Source organism: Siniperca chuatsi, linkage group LG8, assembly GCF_020085105.1.
Source record: "Siniperca chuatsi isolate FFG_IHB_CAS linkage group LG8, ASM2008510v1, whole genome shotgun sequence".
NCBI classification, from domain to species: domain Eukaryota; kingdom Metazoa; phylum Chordata; class Actinopteri; order Centrarchiformes; family Sinipercidae; genus Siniperca; species Siniperca chuatsi.
This window is the reverse complement of record NC_058049.1, coordinates 7831059-7837396: the sequence shown is the minus strand read 5'-3', so window position 1 is coordinate 7837396 and position 6338 is coordinate 7831059. Positions and strand designations below refer to the sequence as shown.

Genomic DNA, 6338 nt, shown 5'->3' with positions numbered 1-6338 from the left:
CTTGCCACTCGCTACATGTTTAATGTTGCATGAAGAGTAGAGACCAAATAGAAGCAGAAAACAGAATGTGCAGAATCACACTTGTGAAATTCTTCACTGTGAAACTTTTCACTCTGGGACAGTGTGATCTGAAAAAATGGTGATGAAAAACGTGTCAATAAAAGAATCTGTTTAATCATCTTTGCATTTTAAGCACAACTAAACTGAACCAAGACACTGTGCAAAACATTTTTTTGACTCCCTTTACTTCTGGTCTATTCATTGTAGCCTATCAGAGGGATTTTCTTCCTTTCCTTTAACTGCCCGAGGTCATTGACTAATTGATGCTGATTATGTGCACCTGTGTTAAGTGTTGGAGAAGTGTGTATATATTGTTTGTGATCCATTTTGAGTTGCATCTGATGAAGGTCACAAGACCATCATGCCTCTTGCTTTAGAATACATTTTTGGCCTTGAGAAAGTTCCAGTGCCTTTCTTTCATCATGCCAGGGAGTCACTTCAAGTCTGACACAATAAAAAAAAAAAAGATTTTAGGTTTTATTTGACATTAAATATCAGACATTTTCAGACATAGTCACAATAAAACATCAATATTTTATTATTTGGAAGGTAACGACTATTTTCAACCTGAAATACGTCACCGTCTGCGCATATCAACTTATCTTCTATATTGTATATTATTGTGACTTAGACTAGTCTGTATTATGCTATGATTCCTTTAAAACAGTTGTAATCAAGTTAATGTATTGCAGCACATACAGGATCAAATGAATAAGGTTATGAGAGAGTTGATTACACAAAACAACACGAAAAGAAAAAGAATCAGTGATTGGTCTTGGTGGTGCAAGAACTGCTTTGTGGGGTATGCATCATAATCTCAAACAAATGAAACTATTTAACAATTATTACCAACTTCTCTGATTAAAAAATATTTAATTGTTTGCACTGCCTTTGCTTCAGCTAACACAAACACGGAATAAATTATGAACTCAGATAAACTTAAAGTATGTCAAAATGAAAGACATCAACATCAAAACACCAAATCCAATAGCTAGCTCATTAGGCTGGTTGCTATTGATGTATAAGTTCCCTTCAGCAAACAATATGAAGCACCCACTGTTCTCAGAGTCGATGAGTCAGAGCTGCACTAAACATGGGCACCAGTGCTCACCCGAGCTGTCCATCAATATTCCTTTCATGCTCATGATCAAAGCAGAAGGGGCATCTGCACGCTTGACATTTATTAGTGGCTACATACGTCTTATCAAAAATTATGAAAGACTCTACAGCCACACTAATGTCCCTGTGAGGCTATAACACTCATTACACACCAGAAAACAACATTGTTGGATGGATGAAAAATGGAGAGGCAACTCTTTTATCCTTAGAGTTATTGCTATTTCAGTTTATTAGTTTATTAGTTTATTTGTCAGGGACAACATTCATTGATCAACATGGGGAAAAAGAAAATAATTCAGAGTTAAGAACATAATGAGGAAATGTTAACAAATCTCTGGAAAAAATGTTGATGCAGAACATATTTGTAAAATGTTCAATGACAACATATGTCATTTTCAAAGTTAGGGAAAGATCATGGTTTTGTTTTAATACAGAAAGTGTCTGCAGTGACTTGAATCACGAGACATAATGTCATTGTTAACATTTAATCGAAACAATGTTTTCGTAACCTTAATCAAAGTACTTTGTTGCCTAAACCCAACCACAGACTGTATTCAGGGTGCCAACCACAGTCTCTGGAGTCAAAGTCCTGAGCTTTGTACACCTGCCATCCGCCCAGACCACCTCCCTGTGACTCTGGTACGGTTAATAAATTTCAAACTAAAAAAAAACGTTGCCTCCGAACATAATCCAACCAGTTTCTCACCACAACATAATTGGGAAAACAATCTAGTACTATAAAAACGTAATTTCTAGGAGACAATGTTCAAGGTAAGTATGTAAATTACATGCTCAATACAAATACACCCGAAAGCTACAGACTCATTATAGGTATCAGGTGTACTTTGTCAGCCTCAGCTGTGCTTTGAGCTAGCATGTTAATGTGTTAATGTGAGCGTGTTAACACTTATTAGACCTTAACAAGCATTGCATGTCAGCAACCTACATCATGTAGCATATTAGAATGGTAACATCAAGTTACTCAAGTACTAGGCTGACAGCGTCTTATTATAAACTGAAGAACCATGCTCAGTCTGTACAAAATCTCTTGGTAATCCATCTAGTAGTTGTATGGATTTAACTCTGGACCATGTGTTGAGCATGAAAGGGAAGGTAAATCATGCATTTAGTATTTTATTAGCTTTTAATTTGATTATCCATCATCATTATCAAAATGGCAGACACTAAGGTAAGGAAATTATCCCAAATGTGTGTTTTTGTTGAAGTCAAAATGTACCCACAATGCTGTGTGCCTGTGTAGCTTGCAAAAACAGGAAGTAAGATGTTTCTATGCCACAGTAACTGCAAGGCATCTAAAATAGGTGATTTTGAGTTATGGTGTTTACATGTGTCAACCAAAACCAGGTTTTCTTGAGCAACTGGGTTGAGAATGGAATTTTCTGTGCATTTACAAGCAGCAGATGTCATTGATTGATCGCCACCTGCTGTGTTTTCTACAACAGTATTTTATGCCTTGTCACTTGTAACTGTGTGATCAGAGGCTCTTCTTGGATGTCTAGGCCCCATTATAAGACATGACACTTGGCCATCCCACCGATATATTTATCTTAGTGTAATATCACTTGCACCTCTGAAGGACAACATGTGGTCCATGACGCCTGGAATTACATTCCACATATTTATGTTTTTCAGTGATTTTGCTCTACCTAAACAAACTTTCACTTCTCCACATAAAAAAAAAAGTTTATGGTTGTAAACAAAACAAAAAAAAACTGATTTTAAAAGGGTGAAGAATCATCCACTTTGTCTGCAGTGTGCTGAAGATTAAAGTAGCCAATAATTTTCAGAGAACCTTAATAGCACTCAGCATCTGGATAGTATTTCCTCAGAGGCAATGAGTCTCTCATGAGGCTCTTTTGGTCTGAAATGAGCAGAAACAACAACAAGGTGATTTCCATTACAATGTAATGACAAATCATTCACCAATTTCTTCTCCATCACAATATGAAAAACCCTGAGAAAGAGGACAGGCTGATTATTTTAGATGAAAGTCGACTACACAGTCGACTTCCATCAAGCATCTGACAGTAGAGGAAACACTGAGACGTGACAGAGCATTCAGTTTGAAGGACAACATATTCCCAACAACAGAAAATACTTGTTCTCCTCTGCCACTTTAAAATGTGTTTATTACAGCTTAAATGTCAGAAAATTGAGTGGATTTATATTTGCATTACAGACATTTATCTAACATACTAGTCAAGGGAAACACATGACTTTAAAGTTGAAATCAATTACTCTCTGCATGTTGTCACCTTTGAAGCAGCAAGAGCTCTTCAGCGAAGATGATGGATTAGTTGTGAAGAGCCCTGCTGTTTATACGAATCACCTGCTGAAAAACTTTTAATAATGCTCCAGCTAGTAAAATGTCATACAACTGACCCAACAAGTCCTCCCACCACATAGGTCGTTTGTTCTAAGCCCGGGATTTCACCGGTCACGGCGGCGTTGCGAAGCGACTCGCTCCTCGGTGAATACGCGGCGAGTCTCTTTTTGAAGGAAGCCCCGTCAAGCTGCACAGAGCAAATGAGCCGGCCAGGAAGTCAGGCACAGAATGAAACGGCATAGAGAATCCGGTCAATTTTCAAAATAAAACACCCTGTGCAGACTCCCGGTCGTATATCAACAAGAAACACAATTAAAACAGACAAAAATAGAAACCATTTAACTACGCAGCCTACTCACCCATGATAGAAACACAAAAGCCAAGGGAAAGGGAACAAATCAACAACGTTAGGCAGGCAAACCGCTCTGCTTCTGAAACGCTCGGTGGAGTATGATGCCGCTTGGAGGACGGAACAAAACCGGCTCGCGGACGTGACGTTATAGAGCCGTGTCCGGCGGAATCCCGGTGTTACCCTCTAAAACGACCCGCAGGAGCGTTTCAAAATTAGCGCCCCTACCGGTGGCAGTGGAGGGCGGGCTGCAAGCATACATTAAAATCATTAAACACGTGGTTAACGTTGTGAAACGGGCGCAGTTTGGTTAAGAATAGGCAAAAAAACTACTCGTTTAAACTTAGGAAAATGTCATGGTTTGGATTAAAATAAGTAAGTTACTTACGTAAGTCACATAACTAACGTAAGTTACACAAGTCACATTATGTATCTTAAAACTAAATAAGTCAACATTGACATTTGGTTTCACACGGGACATGAACCCCAGTCTCCTGGGTTTGTTTGTTTATGCATCCTACAATAAACGTGAACATGGGTCGTAATAAGCTGCTTGCATAAACAACATATGTGGACATTTTTCTTGTGAGGACAGTCTGAACTGACCGAATGCTATGCTGTTGTTTTTGATGCATAAAAACACAAACATGGTGTAAAATAGGCAACAATCCGCTCTGTTTTGACATTTCTCAGCTGCAGAGTGGAAGTGGAACAGTATGCAGACGATAAGGATACTATTCTTGTGATGTGGATGGAGGGGTTTGCACCTTCAAAGTGGCACTCCCATACAGCACAACCAAGCTTTTGTTCTGCACATTGTCACATTTCTTGTCTGCTTGGTATTTTAGAGCTTACGAAGTTGAAGTATGAAGACTTGTATGATGTTGAGGAGAGGAGAGAGTAATGACAGGGCATGTCAGCTGTGATCACAACACAACAAATGGTGTCAAAGATTACATGCTTTTGTGTTTGCAATTCCTCCATGATCTATGCTATTTTCATGACTTTACCATCCCATTTGATGCACAAATCCTATTGGAAATGTTTTGGTGGAAATGATAACCAGTTTTACTTTGATATAAATTCCTCAAGTTGGGAAAAATAGTATAAATGTTTTTACTGTGACAATAGTTTATACATGATAATGTGTCATATAGATATCTCAGCTGTATATCATCAATATTCCATTGTAAATACACCTGAACTTGCATTGAATATCCATACTATTTTCAAACCTGCACAATTGTCCATACTCTCTCCAGCTAGTCCAAAATTAACCCTGTCTCCTGGAAATTACATTTACACAATTTTGATTCTACTGTTTAATTTGTCTTATTCAATTTTATCTTATTTTATCTTCTGTTTTATTTAGTTTAACTCTTTTTAAAGTCATATTTATTTTGCCTTTTTATATTGTCTTGTGTTTCTTTTATATCTTTTCTTAATGCCTTTCTGTCTTATGTAAAGCACTTTGAATTGCCTTGTTGTTGAAAGGCCCTATAAAATTAAACTTGCCTTGCCAAACTAGTAACCACTCAATCATTACAATGCACTTAATTATTAGTTACTTGCCCCCTCAAGTGAAGTGGTACATTATACTGAGTAATAAGAAATTAGTAAGTAGTCCTTCATTTCTTCATGATTATGGCAAGTAGCTAGTAAGTTACTAAGTCATCAGGGTACACTGCTTTCTTTTTGGTTCAGACTGAGGATGAGGAGGTAACAGAGGCTGTGAGACAGCCTGACTCCTCAAAGGTCAGCTGACAGTGTGAACTGTTTTAGCAGCACCTCAAGACGCATCTCTGTAGACAGAATATGCTGTGTTTCTTTTACACTATACTCTATGCCTGGATGTTATTTAAAAGTGCTATTGATTTACAACAGTTCTTTAAAATTAGGTGTCAACATAAACTGTAATGAGAGGAAAATGAAAATGTAGTCAAAACACAGGGCAATAGTGTTTTCTGGTTTTAAAATAAAAAAAATCTGATATACTATCTGAGATAGCATATATCTTTCAATGATATACTCTGCTTAGTACACATTCTGCTTTGTGTTACTATCCTTCAACACGAAAACAGTGTTCAGAGAAAAACAAAGATTTTGTACTGTAACTTTGGCAGATACCTACTTGATTTGACTAACTCAGACTGCTAAAGCCTCATTAGCTTCGGCTAGTTGTTGCCTGAGTAAAGGGTACAGTATAAGGTAGATAAAAAACTGCTTCAAGAGAAGCCAAGAATAGACCATTCAACATCAATGACACAGATTCAAACAGATCCCTGCTCTTTCTCTCGTTCCTAAAAGGACAATAGATTCCACTTTTGCTCCCTGGTGTTTGTGTCAAGAGGTTTGTCATTCAGCAGACTGCCATTCACTTGAGTAGCTTTTCAGTCAGTTAATGATCTGTTCTGAATATGCTGTGGCTGTCTCTGCGTATTTGGCCATAGAGTGACGATGATC

The 6338-nt window shown here is 37.6% G+C and overlaps 1 long non-coding RNA gene across 1 annotated transcript; it reads right to left on the bottom strand.

Moving 5' to 3' along the window:
- Nucleotides 1–1384: 1384 nt before the first annotated feature.
- Nucleotides 1385–4022, bottom strand: LOC122880673. Its single transcript, XR_006378999.1, has 2 exons — nt 3886–4022; nt 1385–3713 (listed from the first exon to the last, which is right to left on the bottom strand). It is a non-coding gene; the product is annotated as an uncharacterized LOC122880673 (long non-coding RNA).
- Between the last annotated feature and the right edge of the window lie 2316 nt (nt 4023–6338).